A 23,129-nucleotide genomic window follows, 5' to 3' on the forward strand; every position below is an offset into this window, starting at 1 on the left:
GTGATATAATCGTGTAGCTGTCACATAAACTAACCACTGTGTCATCTGGTATCTCTCAGAAAGCACTTTAATTCAGAATGTATTTTCAAGTAAACCAAAATGTTGCATTAAAATCTTATTAGCAGTACTGGTAAATGTTCTAAGTATGTGAGCCTTATAGTCGTTACGTAATCGTGCAAATAACAAGCAAGAATGTACACACACAATAACACTGTGGCGCCTGTTCGCAATAACAATGCATTCGTAATTTCTGTTTGAATAAGTTCTCTTGGTTCTTGACTGGATATTTAACTTTAAACATTGTTGCATGGTAACAGTTTCTCAATGTGACAAATTGTACAAGTAGCGTGAAGTGAAAATTGCAAAGACTAAGTTAAAAAGCAGATTATCTGTCAATAAATGGTTTTACATGTGAAATGTGGTGTAGCCCTTTGCTTTTCCTAGTATGCAGAGTTTCAACTTTAACGCAATTATCATGTGGTATACGTCGGTTAAGAATACTGGAATTTTGCTCAAGGTTAGCGTCAATGTTATTTTTCCCTGAGCCAGCGAGCGCAGGTGGCTGCCTGCGGTGCGAGTCATTGTCTGTTTCTTTGTTGGCGCGCGTCGTTATTGTGATTTGGAGACCTAACATCCACAAATTCACCGTGACGAGAAGGCTCTGCCCTGTTTGAAGTTCGCCAGTTCTGATGGAATTCAGATCTGTCGTTTTGTCGGTAGTTTACATAGTTTCTGTTTTGTCGGTCATGTGGTGGAGAATTTCTCCCGGAATCGTAACTGCGCGGTGGACCGTTGCATCTGAAGTTATTCCGCCTCCCTTGATAATAATTGTTCTGATTGCCATATTGTCTGTTTCTATGATTGTCTCTGTCATATTCATTACTACAGAAATGCGATCTTTCTCTGTAACTATTATTACTCTGACAACGGTTGTCATACGGGTGGTGTCTGTTTTGGTCACGCTTTGCGTTGTAAGAATAACCTTATTGTGTCCAGTTATTATTTCTTTCATCGCGGAATTGCGACGGATGTGACCTGTAGTGATTGTTTTCCTGTTTTCGCATCCCGCGACTGTCTGTGTCAATTTCTAATTCTTGTAAGAGTACCTGAAAAGCTTCAGTGTCGTCTTTGCAACGTCCTGCTAAAATAATATGTCTCAAATGTTCAGGCAGTTTGATTAAACAAATGCGGATGAGTTCTGAGGGGCTGTATGGGTTTGAAAGATACTGATTCTTATGCAACATATCTTCAAAATATTTCACAAGACTGGAAAATTCAGATTGTTCGAAATGTTTCATCATTATGATGCCATGTTTTACTCGGTCTTGTGTGGCTTGAGACCAATATGCTGAGAGGAACGCATGGTAAAATTCTCCTTCACTGTGACAATCGTGAATGATCGATCGCATTCTTACAGCTGGTTCATTCTCCAAGTAGCCACACATAAATTCTAACCTGTGCTCCAATGACCAGTTAGGAGGGAAACAATGAGAGAATTGATGGAGCCACGCTTGTGGATGAATGTCATTGGCAGAATTCTTAAATGTTTTGAATTTACGTGTAGTAATGAACAGCTTATAGTCAAAATCATCATGTCGGCGAGTCACATATCGGTCATTGTTACGTCGTGTCGGCGGTTCCATCTCAAAATTCGGTGCACCTTGCCAATTCCTTTCATAATTACCGAAATGCCCTGTGTTATTATTTTGTGGCTTTTCCGTATTTCTATGTCCCTCTTCCCATATTGGAGCGCGAGTGGCCTCTGAAATACGTAATTCTTGTATTACCTGTGTCAGCTGATCTTGTACTTCCCGGATTTCTCTTTTGTATTGCGTATTAATTTGATTCTGATTTTGTTTGAATTTCCTAATTTGTTCGCACTCTTCTGTGTCAGTGAAGGCTACGGGTCTTGTGTCATTCAGATCATCATCTACCTTTGTAGACAAGTTAGTGACCTGATCCGAAAGTTCGGCTACTTTCTCCGATAGTGAACACATTTCCTCGGTGTGTTTTTCTGAACCAAGTTTCAGAGTGTCCATTTGTGTTGAAATCGAATCTACTGTGTTCTTTAAGTTTTCCTGAGTTTTTGCCAGTTGCGTAACCGAATCGGTAGATGCAACTGAGGCAATTTTAGCCCACAAGGTCTCATGATTTTCATGAACAATGGTTTGCAGCTCTTTTATGGCTGCTTCGTGATTCTGTAATGCATTTTCATGCCGCAAAAAGATAGGCTGAAAATGCTCACAAATTTGTGTTTTTACGTCATTACAGACTTTTTGACATTTCGATTCAATGTTATGTAACTCAGTAGTTAAATCTTCACGTGTTTGTTCAAGTGTGGTGTCTAACTTCCGAAGATTTTGTTCCATTGTGTCTAACTTTTGCAGCTTTTGCTGTGTTTGTCTCTGATTTTGTTCCATTGTGTCTAACTTTTGAAGATTCTGTTCCATTGTGTCTAACTTTTGAAGATTCTGTTCCATTGTGTCTAACTTTTGAAGATTTTGTCCCATTTGTTGCATTAATTGTAATAACAATGCATTAGTGTCTGGAATCTGTTCCTCTACGCTTTTCGGCAGTGCATTTGCACCAGCAACATTCACATTTTGACAAGCAGAAAATGTGTCTTGACTTATTTGAGAAAACGGTGAGGACGCAAAACCTGAATCTACAGTATTTGCAAAATTGTGTCCTATCACTTCGAATTCTTGAGGCGAGCTGTTGCCGACCGATCGATCGATAATGCTTCCTTGTTCACTACCTGTGTCACTGCCTGCACCATTATTTGCCGCCCGCTCCATATCCCTATGCACAGTTACCAAATTACTACTTCGAATGTCTGTTAATTCACTACCCAGTGGTGCTCATAAGCTACGCTCGTCGTCACTATTATTTCTCAGTTTACTTTGGAGCCGAGTGTTACGTTTTTCACACGCCATTATTGTCACAATATTTCACACGATAACACAGAAAAGCACAATTTGAATAGCAAAAATAAGAGAACACATTAACATAGCACTGAAAATAATATCTAGTTAATTGCATGCGTAGCTTCGAAATACTTAGTGCAAATCTACATACATGCCACAACTGTTTTACAGTACAACAATGAAAGACTGCAACTACAAAGGAGATTCTCTCTACAATTACGCGCTAGCAATAAACAAAATCTACGCTAATTACACAAACTACAAGAAAAAATCAGAAGATTCCAGTGAGGTATCCTAGGCTAAGGGTCGACATATGAAACGTCCCCTTAGAACAATTATACACGACTGTGCTGATAAACCTCTTACACTATTTGCTTTTCAAACAGCTGAGCAAAACTGAACGTACTCAAGCATTCACTAAAGTGACACACAATATTTTTAGCGCAACGCAATCTGACTTTCAATAATCCCTACAAAAGAATGGCCCTGACTAACATTAAACTATACCTTTCAGATATCACTTACCTCACAAAAATCTTCATTACTCGAACTACTGCAATACAGCGAGCGCCACTACTGCCAGCTAAATAAAAGATTCAAACTACTGAAGGCACTAACTACTGATAAGGATAGTTAGCAAATGAAAGATTTTAATAGAGAACAAACACTGTATTTACCTTAATATCATCAAAAGTCATAATATATGTAATTTCAAAACTCCGCCATCTCTCTCCTCACATCCACCACTGCTAGCGGCTCACCTCTAACTGTCCAACGCTATGCGCTGTTAACATCCAGCTGCCCAACAATACAATGGCAGACAACAATGCAAACTAGCCACAGACTGCACACAGCACAGCCAGTGATTTTCATACAGAGAGCGTTACGTGGCGGCAACCTAAACAGCCTACTTACATAAAGAAAACATAAACAGCCTACTTACAAAGTCTTTTGAATATATGCATAAACTATACCGAGAAAGTCTATTAACAAAGTTTCAAGAATCGGCTTTGAGTGATTACTCTAGGAATATACTACAACCCTCTACGTATCGCTCACACAGAGGTAAGATAATAATTACTGCACGCACAGAGACAGTCAAACAGTCATTCTAAGTGCGCTCCATGCGTAAATGAAATAGGATGAAACGCTAGTAACTGGTATAAGGGGACGTACCCTCTGTCATGCAACTCACGGTGGTTTGCATAGATGTAGATGTACACACGAAAATCGAGACCTTAAAGAAAAAGACACGGCAAGTGGCATAATCAGATTTCCCAGAAACTACGCTCAGTTGAAGGAGAGTAAAAATAAGCGAACACGTGTCTCGGCTTATCTGTAAATACTGGACCGTTTCTGAGAAAACGACGGGTAGAGTTTTTCATGTAATTTAGATGCCTTTTAGCGCGCTATGATAGCAGCCCTGATGGTGGCGTCGAAGCCTCGTTCGTGTTCGAAACCCGGGTTTTGAATTTGCCACTTTTTTCGTTTATCTACCCACGTCCGCAGAAGTTTACCACACGAATGCTTCTTATCAAGCAAGGAGACACAAGGGTGTTATATTAATTGCTAAATTACGACTGGATTTCGCAAAACGTTTCATACATTTATTATATAATACGCGTTTTGCGTTATATACGTATTACCTATTGTAATATACATATGTGTGTGTATGGTATTTTCATGGTTTTATATTTCATTCCGACATCAATTTTTATAGCAATTCTTATATTTTATTCTTATGCTTCTTCTTCAGGAAGATTTCACAAATTTCCATGGATGATAACGATCGTAGAAACATTGTAGTCACCGGCCGCTGTGGCCGAGCGTTTCCAGTCGCTTCAGTCCGGAACCACGCTGCTGCTACGGTCGCAGGTTCGAATCCTGCCTCGGGCATGGACGTGTGTGATGTCCTTAGGTTCGTTAGGTTTAAGTAGTTCTAAGTCTAGGGGACTGATGACCTCAGATGTTAAGTCCCATAGTGCTCAGAGCCCAACATTGGAGTCATAGAAATTCCGAACACTGCGAGCAATGCGCGAAAGCAGGTTTTCTCACTAGGAAAGAAACCTCGTTAGCATTGCTGAAGATTTCAAAGGACATACCACTCATAAAGGACCACTTTAGCGAAAGCCGGTGCTTGCTTTTGGGATACGCCAGCCAGCCCCGAGCTTCCGACTTGCGCCCAGGGAATGTAAGTGTCCACGGAGCCGAGTCCTGTTTGTGTATTCAGCTTTTGAAAATTTTTTATCTATTTATTTTTTTGAGTCATCAGTCTTCTGATTAGTCTGATGCGGATCCCGCCAACCTTTTCGTATCAGAGTAGCAATTGCAACATACGTCCTCAATTATTTGCTGGATGTATTCCAATCTCTGTCTTCCTTTACAGCTACATCCTCCACAGTGCCCTCTGGTACCATGGAAGTTAATCCGTGATGTTCTACACATGCCCTGTCATCCTGTCCGTTCTTCTTGTCAGTGTTTTCCACATATTCCTTTCCTCGCCAATTCTGCAGTGAACCTCGACATTCCTTGCCTAATCAGTCCACCTAATTTTCAAGTTTCTTCTATAGCGTCACACTACAAATGCTTCGATTCTCTTCAGTTGCGGTTTTCCCACGGTCCATGTTTGCCTATGATATAATGTTGCACCCCAAACGCACATTCTCAGAAATTTCATCCTCTAATTTAGGTCTCTCTTTGATACTAGAAGACTTTTCTTAGCCAGGAATGCTCTTTTTGCTAGAGCTAGTCTGCTTCTTATGTACTCCTTGTTCCGTTCATCACAGGCCATTATGCTGCCCAGGTAGCAGAAATCCTTAACTTCTTCTGCTTCGTGATCCCCTATTATAAGGTTAAGTTTCTCGCTGTTCTAATTTCTGCTACTTCTCATTACGTTCGTGTTTCTTCGATTAACTCTCAATCCATACCCTGTAGTCTTGTTGATTCCATTCAGTGGTTCCAGTACTCATCAAAATTCGCTTTCTAGTGGCAGATGACCTCGCTATGCAAACACGGTAAGTGATCGAAAGCACAGAATTACAGACGAATATGGCTTAATTCCGTTTCCTGCTGGTTAGTATTCTAAGCCAAAAAGTTACGAAGTTCATGGAAGAAAAAATAGTTTCTCTTAAGAAAAAGCCAATATCTCGCAGACGGAAGATGCAAGTGAACAGGTAGGTACCGTCTTCCTAGATCTCCAAAAGGCCTTCCCGATTGTGCCACGAAGTTGTTACTGCTACAATGATACGGAGTATCTACACATAAATATCATTGCTACTCTGATGAGATTCGCGGAGATGAAAAAGTCGTCGAACAACCTTTTCACGGCGTAATGCAGTAACTCGACGCGGCTTCCAGTCAACATGTCAGCGGAACTCCTTCGCAGAAATATCGACCCATTCTGCTTCTATAGCCGTCCATAATTGTGAAAGTGTTGCCGTTGTAGGATTTTGTGCTCGAACTGACCGCACGATTATGTCCCATATCTGTTCGATGGGGTTCATGTCGGGTGCCCTGAGTGACAAACCATTCGCTTGAATTGTCCAGAATGTTATTTAAGCCAGAGAAAATGTGGCCCGGTGAAATGTCGCATTGTAATCGATGAACATTCCGTCATTGTTTGGGAACTCTAAGTATAATCTACATCTACAGCTACATTTATACTCCGCAAGCCACCCAACGGTGTGTGGCCATTGTCATTACCTCCCTTTCCTGTTCCAGTCGCGTATGGTTCGCGGGAAGAACGACTGTCTGAAAGCCTCCGTGCGCGCTCTAATCTCTCTAATTTTAGATTCGTGATCTCCTCGGGAGGTATAAGTAGGGAGAAGCAATATATTCGATACCTCATCCAGAAACGCACCCTCTCGAAACCTGGCGAGCAAGCTACACCGCGATGCAGAGCGCCTCTCTTGCAGAGTCTGCCACTTGAGCTTGTTAAACATCTCCGTAACGCTATCACGGTTACCAAATAACCCTGTGACGAAACGCGCCGCTCTTATTTGGATCTCCTCTATCTCCTCCGTCAACCCGATCTTGTACGGATCCCACACTGATGCGCAATACTCAAGTATAGGTCGAACGAGTGTTTTGTAAGCCACCTCTTTTGTTGATGGACTACATTTCCTAAGGACTCTCCCAATGAATCTCAACCTGGTACCCGCCTTACCAACAATTAATTTTATATGATCATTCCACTTCAAATCGTTCCGCACGCATACTCCCAGATATTTTACAGAAGTAACTGCTACCAGTGTTTGTTCTACTATCATATAATCATACAATAAAGGATCCTTCTTTCTATGTATTCGCAATACATTACATTTGTCTATGTTAAGGGTCAGTTGCCACTCCCTGCACCAAGTGCCTATCCGCTGCAGATCTTCCTGCATTTCGCTACAATTTTCTAATGCTGCAACTTCTCTGTATATTACAGGATCATCCGCGAAAAGCCGCATGGAACTTCCGACACTATCTACTAGGTCATTTATATATATTGTGAAAAGCAATGGTCCCATTACACTCCCCTGCGGCACGCCAGAAGTTCCTTTAACGTCTGTAGACGTCTCTGCATTGATAACAACATGCTGTGTTCTGTTTGCTAAAAACTCTTCAATCCAGCCACACAGCTGGTCTGATATTCCGTAGGCTCTTACTTTGTTTATCAGGCGACAGTGCGGAACTGTATCGAACGCCTTCCGGAAGTCAAGCAAAATAGCATCTACCTGGAAAATCGGTTGCAAATGATCCCCAAGTAGCCGGATAGAACGATTTCCAGTCAATCGTCAGCTCCATTGGACCAGAAGACCCAGTCTATTACATGTAAATACAGCTCACACGATTATTGAGCCACCACCAGCTTGCACAGTGCCTTGTTGCCGACTTTGGCTCATGGCTTCGTGGGGTATGCGCCACACTCGAACCTTACCATCAGCTCTTACCAACTGAAATCGGGGCTCGTGTAAGCAGGTCACACTTTTTCCAATCGGGTATGGTCACGAGCACAGGAGAGCCGCTGCTGTAGATGTCATACTTTTAACAAAGCCACTTGCGTCGTTAGTCTGCTACCACACCCATTAACACCAGATTTCACCGAACTGTCCTAACGGATACGATTATCGTGCGTCCCACATTGATTTATACGTTCAAAGTCTGTTAATCCCCTTCGGAAACCTTTTCACAAGGTTTACCCAATAGCTTTTCCCTTTAGAACGTTTCTTTTTTCTTTTATTGTATATAGAACAAACACTACAATTTACTAATGGGCCTCTGGAATTCTGAATTCACCCTGCATACAAACAGAAGGTAAATTAAAATATACCTACCATTGAAAGGGTTCTCACAGAGAACTCCATTCATCTATTTTACCTTAAATATTGTCTACCTGATGTAAATTTGAACCAAATTACATCCCTCATCAGATACCTGTATGAACTTTATTTATTATGTAACTGTAAATCCAATAGAAAATGTGGTCACTATAGGTGGGAATTTAAAAACCAACAAGGAAGGTGTCACCATTTCTGGTACCGGAAATATTATACTAATTATCAAATACGTAGGTCATTCTCCATGCATAGTTTCACGTACGTGAACTGGAGCTACTGGAATGAAAAAGGTATCAGATCTCTTTATCCAGGACTGATACTCACCCCGCCGGCCAGAGTGGCCGTGCGGTTCTGGCGCTACAGTCTGGAACCGCGCGACCGCTATGGACGCAGGTTCGAATCCTGCCTCGGGCATGGATGTGTGTGATGTCCTTAGGTTAGTTAGGTTTAAGTAGTTCTATGTTCTAGGGGACTTATGACCACAGCAGTTGAGTCCCATAGTGCTCAGAGCCATTTGAACCATTTTGCTCCCCCCCCCCCTCCCCCCAACAGCCCTCACTCTCTGTCACACCACACATAATAATGTAGACTGACATGTAAAAAGCTACTATGAATGAAATAACGACTCATTACAAGGGGATTTGTGTCATTTGACATCACACTGTTACGGAACTTTCCGGCCCTGAGGCCACATTTGTCATTCAGAGCTGATTAATTTAAAAAGAAACTGGTTTACAGAGATCTTATAATTTCTTACGTGAATTTTGAACTTCAACTTACTTTACTGATTTAGAAAATTAAGCAACATTCGATCAAAATGCTGTACTTCCTTGCACTTTTTAACACTTCAGCTCTGCGTATAAAAGATGAAACGGTGGCCGAAGTTGGTAGTTAACTCCCTTTACAACTATTAACTGGGGAATCTGCGACAAAGTTACCGCTTTTTCACAAATTACAGGAAAAAAATGCAATAGACATACTATCACTTTAGAATATTCGCAATCCACTCACTTTGGTGAAGAAACTACTTGAAGATCCATGATGTGGGATCACGTAACCTGCTCGGGAAGAACACCTATAGTAGCAGCTGACATCTACATCTCGATGAGTTGAAACTGAATTTAGAGCAAATTTTCAGAGTCAGCGGCACAACCAATAACAAATGGTCTACATATGTGTTACCATTCCGGAAATGGACAATTATTTTTAGTCACACAGTACTGGACTTTCTAAGAGCATCAAGCTGCATTAGAAACTGATAACGAAATGAGTTCATAGGGTTTTAGGTGATGTTCTGCATCCTCTGTAAGGCTTAGGGGTAGAAGTATTCGAGCAAGCCCAAATGACTGTATCTGCTGCGCAACTGGAACTCAATCTCTAACTAACACACACACACACACACACACACACACACACATACACGCACACACAAGAGCACGCGCCGTTTTACTATCGTTATAAAGCTCCTCGAAATTAGTGCGAATTTCGTTTAACAGGGTGTTATGCAACAGATTTGTATCGAGCATCAGTAACCTTCTGTAATTTATATAATGTGCGACTGAAAGCTGCTTCCCACATGTCATGAACTGCTGCAGATGACTTTTCAAAAGTGAATGTACCGTTCCATACCAGTTGTTTGTTGTTGTGGTCTTCAGTCCTGAGACTGGTTTGAGGCAGCTCTCCATGCTACCAGAACCACAGTAAATACTGCTTCCTCAGAGGCCAAAATTAATCTGCCTCTGTTCGAATCTTTAACAGTGTCATACGAAGAGACTACTTCAGTTTCTTCATCCAGCTGCAACCATGCAGTGCTTAATTCAGATTCCGATTTGTGTTAGACTTCCAAAACTGGATAATCTATGTCAGTCAGTATAGATAAGGTATCGTAAGGGATGTCCTCTATTTTGAAACTCTCACCTAACACATCTGCAAATATATGTATATCAATATTCCGATCTTCGCTCTGGTGCACAGGAATCAAAGTTTTCAGTTGTACAATGTCTCTGTCAACTGACTGAATGGTTATTCATATCAGGAAAATTCACATTTCTCTTTGATTCCCAGTTATTCCTAACGTATTTTATTATATGGACTGTATCTAACATAAAAAATAACTTTCTAGAAGAATCCAGGAGATGTACAATACTGGGCTGTAGGATTTTATTTGGACTGAAGAGATCAAAAACCTTTTTGTTCACACTATTATCAGCAACGAGATTTACAACGTTTAATCCTCTCTCTTCTAGCATACGCAGAACATTACTGGTTAAAGACTTGAGCTATTCCGCTGTCATACCTGCGATACATATAACCGCCACTACATCAACACATTTGGATAAAAGAGCAGATATCATAGAAGCCTGGGCTGTCTCAGTACATATCTCAGCATCAGAAGTCAGAAGTATTACTTCCATGTTTTAAATGAAAAATGTGGCTTCACATAAATCTTATCCATTAAAACGGATACTTACGGTTGATGTTGTCTCAAATACTGAATGTGTTTTAAATAATGGCTACTTTAAAATGAAGAACTGAGTTGCTGATAATTACAAATAAGCTTCGATAAGGTACGAGGGAGTGGAATGAACATGAAGTCATATTTTATCAGAGCATCGTAAGCAGACATTTAATGTACATATAAATAACATTCTAATATCGTGGTTTCGTTACCATACTATCTGTTGTATTTTGATATCTGTGACAGTTCAAATTGTTCAACAAAAAAGTTTATGTATTCATTTTGATCACAGTTGGGTGTAGTCTGCAGATACTGCATGTCACTAACTTACTTGTGACATCTGGTACTATCTTATTTTCTTCCATTTGTAGCATAATGGTGTGTAAACTGTTCGCAGAGCATGAACAAAGAGATTACTGGCAGTATTTACGTTTGAACTGTAACTCAAATCACATTTTATTGTGATGAAGGAAGTGACACAAGGCACTCCCTTACAAACTCCCAACAGAGAAAGATGCAATCATAGCGTGTAGGCTTTCACGGCCGGCGTCTTCAGTAATTAAAACTTCCGGGCTAAGAGGCCGTGGTCCAATAATAGAAATACTTCTCCCTGACGTTTCGTTGCCAGCTGCGGGCAACATCATCTGAGGTGAGTCTACGACTCGTAGACTCACCTCAGATGATGTTGCCCGCAGCTGGCAACGAAACGTCAGGGAGAAGTATTTCTATTATTGGACCACGGCCTCTTAGCCCGGAAGTTTTAATTACTGAGAGAAAGATGCAGTTTATTGTCATCATTAATGACTGACCACTTATTGTTACTAATATTTCTGGTTTGTAAATGTGAATTTATGTAATTTAAGCTTTTTAATGCATCCTGTGCAAGGTAATTCTTACTGAATTCAATACTACAGTGAATGGCCTTTCGCAGGTGTCTTCTTCTACATAAGCCATGCATTTTGATTTTGTGACTATTTTAGAACAATAGGATGACTTGTTTGTAAATATAGCCGACAAGGCATCTTCTGTTATTCGTGGATACACTTTTAGTTCTCCTCTGTCCATGATTCTGTCTACACGAAATGCGTATGATTCGTCGAAGTGTTTCACACATACATCTATTGTTTTAGTTTAGTGAAATCCGTTGTGATGAGACGAAGCCACATATTACGGCGATTTTCAGCGGATGTCAGTGAAAATAACGTTATCTATTCAGTTAAAGATTTGCAATTCGATCCACATCCAAATACACTGCACTTGCGTGGCATTTCGGTGTTTCACAAATCTGTAAAGAAAATGAAGTAAAATTAATGTCTGATTTAGAAGTACCTGTAGCATTTAATTTCTAATATTGCTGTTTGTGAGCAGTAACGTGTATTGTAACTGGGGCACACACCACTAAATTTCTGATGTTACATACCTTCTTGATATAAGCATTTACTTCTAAACACCTAGGTATAAAATAACGAAAAGCTGTTGAGCTATGTGTGCAAGTGGATAGTTACTATATTAGTGGCTTGCACGACAAATGTACTTATTTTCAAACTCAAACTCAAAGAAAATAGGTGATTAAGTGAAATATACGTGGCTGCTGTTATGAAAACTTGTGATTATTATATTTTCTCATACACGTATTTCACTGTTAAAAACTGTAGATGGGTTGAGTGATTTCATTATACACATTGGAACAAGCTTGAGTGAAAACAACGTCCACTATAGAACTTCGCACACATAAAACTCACACACAAACACACTCAGCTACTAAAACGAGAGACACAAGCAATTTACACAGTGGCCCCAGATACTGACGTCGCGATAACGTGCCCAGGCTTGTCTTTTTCGTCGACCTCGCTCTGTGTTGTTTGACGTGCATGACGGACACGTTTCCTCAGTCGCGTGGAAGGGACCACGTGCCCATCGAGTGCTCGCTGGCGAGTGTTCGCCCACGTGAAAGCATGTGAAACCGAATTGCGTGGATGGCGAATGATACGGAACGGCTGCCGCTCACTCGGCTTCGTCACGTTGGTGCAATGCTCCAGAAGTTGTATCGGGACATTTCCGGTCCAAGACTGTCGACAGTATTCGCCGCTACTTTGTGCTACAGTGACGGTTTCTCAGTGTCTGTGGGACTGCGGCTGTTCTCCAGCATGGAGAAATGGGCTTGGTTCTCGTAAGGTGGCTAAAGGGTGATGGCGTGGCCCAAATGGGCAGTCTACGAAGGTAAGTGAGAGTGTTTCCTACACTGAAGAGCCAAAGAAACTGGTACAACTGCCTAATATCGTGTAGGGCACCAGCGAGCACACAGAAGTACCGCAGCAAGAGAACGCAGAAGTACCGCAGCACGATATGGATTGGAATCGACTAATACCTGAAGTAGTAGTGGAAGGAAGTGACACCATGAATCCTGCAGGGCTGTCCATAAATCCGTAAGAGTACGAGAGGTTGGAGATATCTTCTGAACAGCACGTTGTAAGATATCCCAAATATGCTCAATAATGTTCATGTCTGCGGAGTTTGGTGGCTAGCGGAAGTGTTTAAACTCAGAATAGTCGTCCTGGAGTCACTCTGTAGAACTTCTGGACGTGTGGGGTGTCGCATTGTGCTGCTGGAATAGCCCAAGTCTGACAGAATGCACAATGGAGATTAATGAATCCAAGTGATCAGTTAGGATGCTTACGTCCGTGTCACCTCTCAGAGTCTTTCCTAGACGTATCAGGGGTCCCATATCACTTCAAATGCACACGCCTCTCACAATTACAGAGCCTCCACTACATTGAACAGTACCCTGCTGACAAGCAGAGTCCATGGGTTCATGAGGCTGTCTCCATACCTGTAACGTCCATCCGCTCGATTCAATTTGAAACGAGACTCGTCCGAGCAGGCAACATATTTCAAGTCGTCAACAGTCCAATGTCCGTGTTGACTGGCCCAGGCGAGGCGTAAAGCTTTGTGTCGTGCAGTAATCAAGGGTACATGAGTGTTCCCTCGTCTCCTAAAGCCCATTTCACTGATGTTTCTTTGAATGATTCGCAAGTTGACACTTATTGATGGCCCAGCATAGAAATCTGGAGCAATTTGTGGAAGGGTTGCACTTGATGTTTTATTGAATTCATGATATTCACTGTACATTCGTGAAATGGCCGTATGAGAAAATCCCAACTTCATCACCACCTCGGAGAGGTTGTGTCCCATCGCTCGTGCGTCACCTACAACACCTTTCAAACTCATTTAAACCTTGATAACCAGCCAATGGAGCAGCAGTAATCGATGTAACAATGCACCAGAGACTTGTCTGACATAGGCGTTACCGACCGCAGCGCCGTATGCTGCCTGTTTACATATCTCTGTGTTTGAATACGCATACCTATACCAGTTTCTTTAGTGCTTCAGTGTAGTACCCTTTGGGAAACAAACTCCTAAGGAGTCGGCACGCAACGGTACTTCACAGTAGTACTATGACTGTTTGCCCTGAAGGCTGATGGGCCTGACCTTCTGAATGTGTGTTGGTGGCGTGGATAGCCCGCGAAATCAATGAATCGGTCGGTGACCCTGTTAGTTTTAGCCCTTTCGGTTGGAGGTAGCGTGGAGGTGTACCTCGGAATGTTCTTGTCCAGGGTTCAGTAAGGCTGTTTTGGTGTATGTAAGGTCCTGAAAGTGGTCGGAAGGGCGTTCTCTTTCGTGCGGATAGGATACGTCTGAAGTCGGTTGTATGTTGTTGAGTGGGTGTTCGTGTTTAGCTTCGTATACTGACTGCTCAGGATGAGGCCGCCTAACAGAGTGTGAAGCAACTGGCTAGCTGCAAGCATTGTCTAACTGACGCAGCGGATTTGGTGAGGTGTATTAGAAGAGAATGAACTGTGGAGTTCTTGTGTATAGCAGTATCCTCTTTAATTTTAGACTTTGATCCTGTGTAGTCTACAGGGGAGGGGCAGAAACTGATCGGGGACTGTGCAGAAACTGATTTTGGTGTTTGTTGTTCAGTCAAGTAGTCGGACTTTAGAGTCTTTAGAGAGTAATGAGGCTGCTGCTGGACTTGGAGGAGTGGTACAGTGGAAGCGACTGATTTCACCGCGTCTGGCGGATGAAGACATGGCTGGGACTGATGCCGATCTCGATGGGATGTATGTAGCAGGTACACCAATAAACTTTTCGGAGGGAGTCTACTGGGCAATACGAAGTGTGATTAATCTCGCGCAGCTAACGACGCTAAGAGTTCGTGGAAAGCCGGCCACAGTGGCCGAGAGGTTCTAGGCGCTTCAGTCTGGAACCGCGCGACCGCTGCGGTCGCAGGTTCGAATCCTGCCTCGGGCATGGATGTGTGTGATGTCCTTAGTTACGTTTAAGTAGTTCTAAGTGCTAGGGGACTTATGACCTCAGATGTTAAGTTCCCATAGTGCTCAGAGCCATTTGAACCATTTGAGTTCGTGGAATCTGGCCGCGGCTGCGAGGGAACGACACCAGAAGCTGCAGGAGTTCCGAGACGGCAGACGAGGAAGAACGTTTCAAGGTCACCAGGAATGGAAATGACCACTGGTGTTGTTGTCCGTGCGCCGGCCTTTCAAGTTCCCGCGAGTATTAATAAAGCACGGTTATACCCAAAAGTTCCTGAACTCATGACGTTACTTGATAATGTAGTATACTGACGGAAATGTCTTTAAGGAAAAAACAAACAAGATTGCTTAGTACTTTTGTAATTTCCGAAATAATGGATATGTATGTAAAATTACAAAGAACATTCCAATGCATCGTAGGAAACTGCAGCAAGCTGTGAAGCTATAGATGTGCCTCACTACTTAGTGCTTAGTAACATCACAAAAATTTGGTCTTTGACATTTCAGGAAAAAACATTTGATCCATGAATCTATAACCAATTGGTTAGAGCCCAGTTCGAGTGTCGCGTCTCACATAAAAGCTGGTGATCCCCTCATTTATACAGCCCAATTATACGAGTTTAATAATCTGTTCTACTATACAAAGACAAATCGGTGTTTACTGTTGTTTTCAAAAATCTTCAAAGTTTCTTGACCTATGAACTTCATACTTTTACATGATAACCTAGTAAATGTTCGGAGGGACGTGGGCTACTTGTTTTCCTAAATATCTGGTATAGGCTATAAAGTTATTAGCGGAAATCTCGAGAACTTCAGAATCAATTTACTTCAGACTTTTACAACGTACTCTAATAACCGCTGGGACGAGTATAGGCTACAATTTTGTTTTACTATTTATAGTGCGGAAACATACAATAAAATATAATCCACTGTATAAACATACGTCGTTGTGTACGATTGTTACAGAAAATCTCGAAAAATTCTTGAGCGCTTCACTTCGAACTTCAAATTTATACTATAATCACCATATTGACAAGCGACGGCCCAGATTTTGCTTAAACAACAATTATTACAAGAAATTTGCAAGAAAAAATGCTATTCTGTGAAAAAGTGTGGTTTCTTTTCTTTCTCGCAGTTCGTTTCAGCTACTATAGCAGAGCATTTAAACCATTCGTCAGATTGTTTGTCCCCTGTTGTTCCTGTGGTCTACAGTCAAAAACTGGTTTGAAGCAGCTCATCATGCTACTCTATCCCGTGCAAGCTTCTTCATCTCCAAATAACTACTGCAACCTACATCCTTCCGAATCTGCTTAGTGTATTCATCTCTTGGTCTCTCTCTACGATTTTCCCCCTCACGCTGCCATCAAATACTAAATTGGTGTTCTCTTGGGGCCTCAGAACATGTCATACCAACCGATCCCTTCTTCTAGTCAAGTTGTGCCGCAAATTCCTCTTCTCCCCAGTTCTGTTCACTACTTCCTCATTAGTTACGTGATATACCCATCTAATCTTCGGCATTCTTCTGTAGCACTACATTCCGAAAGCTTCTTTTCTCTTCTTGTCTAAACTATTTATCGTCCATGTTTCACTTCCATACATGGCTACAATCCATACAAATACCTTCAGAAAGCACTTCCTGACACTTAGATCTATACATGCAACTAACAAATTTCTCTCCTTAGGAAACGCTTTCCTCGCCATTACCAGTCTACATTTTATATCCTCTCTACTTCGACCATCGCCTGTTATTTTCCTTCCCGAATAGTAAAACTCATTTACTACTCATTTCCTAATCTAATTCCCTCAGCTTTACCTGATTTAATCTGACTGCATTCCACTATCCTCGTTTCGCTTTTGTTGATGTTCATCTTATATATCCTCCTTTCAAGACACTGCCCTTTCCGTTCAACTGCTCTTCCAAGTCATTTGCTATCTCTGACAGAATTACAATGTATCGGCGAACCTTAAAGATTTTATTACTTCTTCGTGGATTTTAATTCTTAGTCAAAATTTTTCTTTTGTTTCCTCTGCTGTTTGCTCAATATACAGATTGAATAACATCGGGGATAGGCTGCAACCCTGTCTATCTCCCGTCACAACCACTGCTTCCCTTTCATGCCCCTCGACTTTTGTAACTCCCATCTGGTTTCTGTACAAATTGTAAATACCCTTTCGCTCTCTGTATTTGACCGCTGCCGTATTCAAAATTTTAAAAAGAGCATTCCAGTCGACATTGTCAAAAGCTTTCTCTAAGTCTACAAATACTAGAAACGTGGGTTTGCCTTTCCTTAATCTATCTTCTCGCCACTGCCTAAATTTTGATAAATAATCAGCATTGGCGGCCGAAGACTTCCGGCATAAGAAGTCTGCCTCATTCTGCCAACGGCCTTGTCAAAGAGGGCGGAGGAGCGGATAGAGGTTCAGGGCACTCTCTTGTCCGAGGGGTGGGAAATTGCCCCTAAAGGCGGAAGAATCAGCAATGATCAACGACATGAGGATGCAGAAGGCAATGGAAACCGCTGCATTAAAGACATGTAACGTGTATCCATAGGACATGTGGCCTGTAATTTAAGAAGTGTCATGATGATCTCTCCATTAGCAAAAGATTCTGGAATAGTCTCCTCATTCGGATCTCCGGGAGGGGACTGCCAAGGGGGAGGTTACCATGAGAAAAAGATTGAATAATCTACGAAAGGATAACGTTCTACGAGCCGGGGCGTGGAATGTCAGAAGCTTGAATGTGGTAGGGAAACTAGAAAATCTGAAAAAGGAAATGCAAAGGCTCAATCTAGATATAGTAGGGGTCAGTGAAATGAAGTGGTAGGAAGACAAGGATTTCTGGTCAGATGAGTATCGGGTAATATCAACAGCAGCAGAAAATGGTGTAACAGGTGTAGGATTCGTTATGAATAGGAAGGTAGGGCAGAGGGTGTGTTACTCTGAACAGTTCAGTGACCGGGTTGTTCAAATCAGAATCGACAGCAGACCAACACCGACAACGATAGTTCAGGTATACATGCCGACGTCGCAAGCTAAAGATGAACAGATAGAGAAAGTGTATAAGGATATTGAAAGGGTAATGCAGTATGTAAAGGGGGACGAAAATCTAATAGTCATGGGCGACTGGAATGCAGTTGTAGGGGAAGGAGTAGAAGAAAAGGTTACAGGAGAATATGGGCTTGGAATGAAAGAGGACAAAGACTAATTGAGTTCTGTAACAAGTTTCAGCTAGTAATAGCGAATACCCTGTTCAAGAATCACAAGAGGAGGAGGTATACTTGGAAAAGGCCGGGAGATATGGGAAGATTTCAATTAGATTACATCATGGTCAGAAAGAGATTCCGAAATCAGATACTGGATTGTAAGGCGTACCCAGGAGCAGATATAGACTCAGATCACAATATAGTAGTGATGAAGAGTAGGCTGAAGTTCAAGACATTAGTCAGGAAGAATCAATGCGCAAAGAAGTGGGATACAGAAGTACTAAGGAATGACGAGGTACGTTTGAAGTTCTCTAACGCTATAGATACAGAAATAAGGAATAGCGCAGTAGGCAGTACAGTTGAAGAGGAATGGACATCTCTAAAAAGGGCCATCACAGAAGTTGGGAAGGATAACATAGGTACAAAGAATGTAGCTGCGAAGAAACCATGGGTAACAGAAGAAATACTTCAGTTGATTGATGAAAGGAGGAAGTACAAACATGTTCCGGGAAAATCAGGAATACACAAATACAAGTCGCTGAGGAATGAAATAAATAGGAAGTGCTGGGAAGCTAAGACGAAATGGCTGCAGGAAAAATGTGAAGACGTCGAAAAAGAAATGATTGTCGGAAGGACAGACTCAGCATACAGGAAAGTCAAAATAACCTTTGGTGACATTAAAAGCAACGGTGGTAACATTAAGAGTGCAACGGGAATTCCACTGTTAAATGCAGAGGAGAGAGCAGATAGGTGGAAAGAATACATTGAAAGCCTCTATGACGGACGGACCAAGGAGGACATCAAAAGCAGACTCGCTATGGCAAAAAAGGCATTTCTGGCCAAGAGAAGTCTACTAATATCAAATACCGGCCTTAATTTGAGGAAGAAATTTCTGAGGATGTACGTCTGGCGTACAGCATTGTATGGTAGTGAAACATGGACTGTGGGAAAACCGGAACAGAAGAGAATCGAAGCTTTTGAGAAGTGGTGCTATAGACGAATGTGGAAAATTTGCTTGACTGATAAGGTAAGGAATGAGGAGGTTCTACGCAGAATCGGAGAGGAGAGGAATATGTGGAAAACACTGATAAGGAGAAGGGGCTGGATGATAGGACATCTGCTAAGACATGAGGGAATGACTTCCATGGTACTAGAGGGAGCTGTAGAGGCCAAAAACTGTATAGGAAGACAGATATTGGAATACGTCAAGCAAATAATTGAGTACGTAGGTTGCAAGTGCTACTCTGAGATGAAGAGGTTAGCACAGGAAAGGAATTCGTGGCGGGCCGCATCTAATCAGTCAGTACACTGATGACCAAAATAATTCGTAGGCACAGTATTGCCTCACGTGTTCCAATATTTCTACGGAATCGAATCTGATCTTCCCCGAGGTCGGCTTCTCCTAGTTTATCCATTCGTCTGTAAAGAATTCGTGTTATTTCGGTAATTTTCACATGTGTCAACACCTGCTCTCTTTAGATTGGAATTATTATATTCTTCTTCAGGTCTGAGGGTATTTCGCCTGTCTCATACATCTTGCTCACCAGATGGTACAGTTGTGTCAGTGCTGGCTCTCCCAAGACTATCAGTAGTTGTAATGGAACGTAGTCTACTCCCGGGACCTTGTTTCGACTTAGGTCTCTCAGTGCTCTTTCAGATTCTTGACATCTCCCATTTCATCTTCATCTACGTCCTCTTCCATTTCCATAATATTGCCGTCAGGTACATCGCCCTTGTGTTGACCCTCTGTAATACTCCTCCCACCTTTCTGCTTTCACTTCTTTGCGTAGAACTGGGTTTCCATCTGAGCTCTTGATGTTCAAATAAGTGGTTCTCTTTTCTCCAAAGGTCTCTTAAGTTTCCTTTAGGCATTATCTGTCTTACCCCTAGTGATATATGCCTCTACATGCTTTCATTTGTTCTGTAGCCATCCTTGCTTAGCCATTTTCCACTTCCTGTTGATATCATTTTTGAGACGTTTGTATTCCTTTTTGCTGCTTCAATTACTGCATTTTATATTTTTTCCTATCTTCAATTAAGCTCAGTATCTCTTCTGTTACCCAAGGATTTCTTCTAGTCCCCGTCTTTTTACCTACTTGATCCTCCGCTGCGTTCACTATTTCATCTCTCAGAGCTGCCCATTCTTCCTCTACTGTTTGTCCTCAATATATTCTGTTTCCTTGTACGTAATTTTTTAAAAATACTGCTTAGGTAACTATGTGCTGTTTTGTTTTTTTCCTCGTAGTCGGTTTGAACAGAAAACAGGAAAAAACTGTTTTTTAGCTTTTTAGATTATCATTAGCATGCTACTACGGATTCTGAATCGTCCAAACTTTGTAATCTCACCAGTTTGGAGATAAAACAATGCGAAATACTGCCATTAAAGCTATTATTCTCACAGATGCAGCAGCAGGAAATATCTCTCGTACCCCATATACCAATAATCCCAAACAGTTTCTCCATTCCATTTAAACGACTTCAATTCACGTCAACGTTTCGCTGGCAGTAACAGTAAACAGGGCTCAAGGTGTGAAAGAGAGAGGGCAGGATAGATGTACAGTGAGGGGTGAAGAAAATGGACATAGACTGTGACAAGGCTGAAATGGACAGGGAGAGATGGGAGGAGAAGTTAGAGTGAAGCAGGGGTGGAGGGGGAGGAGATGGACAGAGAGAGGAAGGACGATGAGTAGATTGACAGAGAGAGAGGAGGAGGAGGAGGAGGAGGAGGAGATAAATAGAGAAAGTGGATGGGTAAAGAGGAGTGATGATGAGAGGGACAGAGAGAGGGGGGAGAAGGACATTTACATACATACAGTTGCCATACACATTTAGCAGTCGCGGAGCATAGCCCGTTTTGTTGACATACATACAAGGCACGCAGCCTTTCTTTGTGAATGGCATAGTAATGTACAAAGTCATTTAATTCATTTAAAGACTATTCAGTTGCATTAAAATGCAGATATTAAGCCGAGATGGTTCAAATGGTTCTAATGGCTCTGAACACTATGGGACTTAACTGCTGAGGTTATCAGTCCCCCCCCCCCCCCCCATCTACTTAAACCTAACTAAGGACATCACAGACATCCATACCCGAGGTAGGATTCGAACCTGCGACCGTAGCGGTCGCGCGGTTCCAGACTGTAGCGCCTATAAGCCCAAATGTGTGGCATAAAAACATATGACAAGACCATAAGAAGTATGGTAAATTTAAATGAACAAGATTGTGTGACTTTGATGGTTATTAGCAACGGTTTTCACGCTAGCCTTCGGTATACAGGGTGTCCCACCAGGAATGGCCAACATTCAGTCATATGTTAGTAACCGTAATTCGAAGCAAAAATGTCAAGTAAACGTAGGCTATAAAATGCATAACTTAATTGCTTCGAGCAAGTCGTCTTCGGAATCAGTTCTACGGCAAGCTTTTTTATTTCGATATTTTGAGATGTGGTGGTATGGAGAAAACAAGAAAAATATGTCCAATGAACATTGGATCTAAATTACATACCTTAAAATTTACTAGCATTTGTTAAGTAGCGAAGATGTAAAAGTGCTATTAGGGTTTTAGTTGTACCCTTTATGGCCCACGTTTCTGGACATTTTGTTGTTTTTTCTGTCCATGCTACCACCTTGCAAGGCTTCTAGTGGAGTTTTGGTATTCAAGGAAAGTGATGTCAGCTTTATATTTCCATAACATGTGTCACATTTCATACTTGTAGACTAAATATTTTTCAAATAGTAGTTGCCTGTTGTTGATAAGTTAGGTCACAGAGGTTCTGAGTACAAGCACTGTGATCTTTGGTTACTAATAATATTGTCACCACGGGATCATTCTATGAGAAGTTAGTGAATGATTCGGATGTTGGCTGTCGTACTGATTGGTCTGAAACAGCTCGCAGAGAACATAGACAAATATACAGAGAATGACAGTTTTTGTAATATGATTTGATAAAGAGTATTTTGACAAGTAAGGACTTGAGGTAATGTTGTTTCTATACAGCTTACTTGAGGATAATTATGATGTGTTCGAATAACAGAGGGGTTTAGTGGAATTTCTTTTTACTGATTTAGGCTAGTTAGTTCGTTGTTCATAAGGTTTAAATAAATAAAGTTACCAACTCACAAGTCTTGCACTCAGATGTTACAGATTTTACCTCTCCTTTACCATTTTCAGAAATTAATTTCATAGAGAAATATTTGTTAGAAAAGATAATTTTTGTAAAGGTGGTCGGAGTAGTTAGAAAATGAATTTCCGTATTTTCAATACATTTTTTCAAAGGTTTCTCTCTATTTAATTTGTTTGCATGTTCAGATTCCACCACCGTCCTCTCAGGAAAGAATTTCCTATCTCCTGATTACGAGGGTCGCCGAATTGCACTTTGCGGATCTTTCCAGAATAGCTGCACGTCCTTGAATAGCACTTGCGCAAGGCTTTTCTTTAACTTAGTTTTCTTGCTGCTGCGATGTATATTTTGTGTACATCACCTCGAGCAGAACCGAGTTTTTCGTTGCCACAGATAAGCCATGTGAAATTTGTTAGGGATGGTTTCGCATTGCAGTCAAGATAGTTGGATCATTCACAGTTAGCTTTGCTTTTCAACATTATCATCATGCTGAATTTAGGTTAAGTACTCATCAGATAGCATGTATTATCCAGACAGTTTTGTTCAGGCAATGCAGTGTCACATTCGCGTTCTGTTATTCAGTGCTTGGATTTCTGTTTAATTTGTTTGCATACATAAATTCACAGGGCTCGTTTATTTAAATACTTTTGCCTACTTATTCTTTGAAAATACAGTTTGTAATTTTTAATCTGCTAGTATTATGTGCTGGAACTGCAAGTCATGTGTTGTGACGTCACACATTATAGCAGTGTGCACTACATTACA

This window comes from Schistocerca cancellata, chromosome 1, assembly GCF_023864275.1.
Source record: "Schistocerca cancellata isolate TAMUIC-IGC-003103 chromosome 1, iqSchCanc2.1, whole genome shotgun sequence".
Taxonomy (NCBI): Eukaryota; Metazoa; Arthropoda; class Insecta; order Orthoptera; family Acrididae; genus Schistocerca; species Schistocerca cancellata.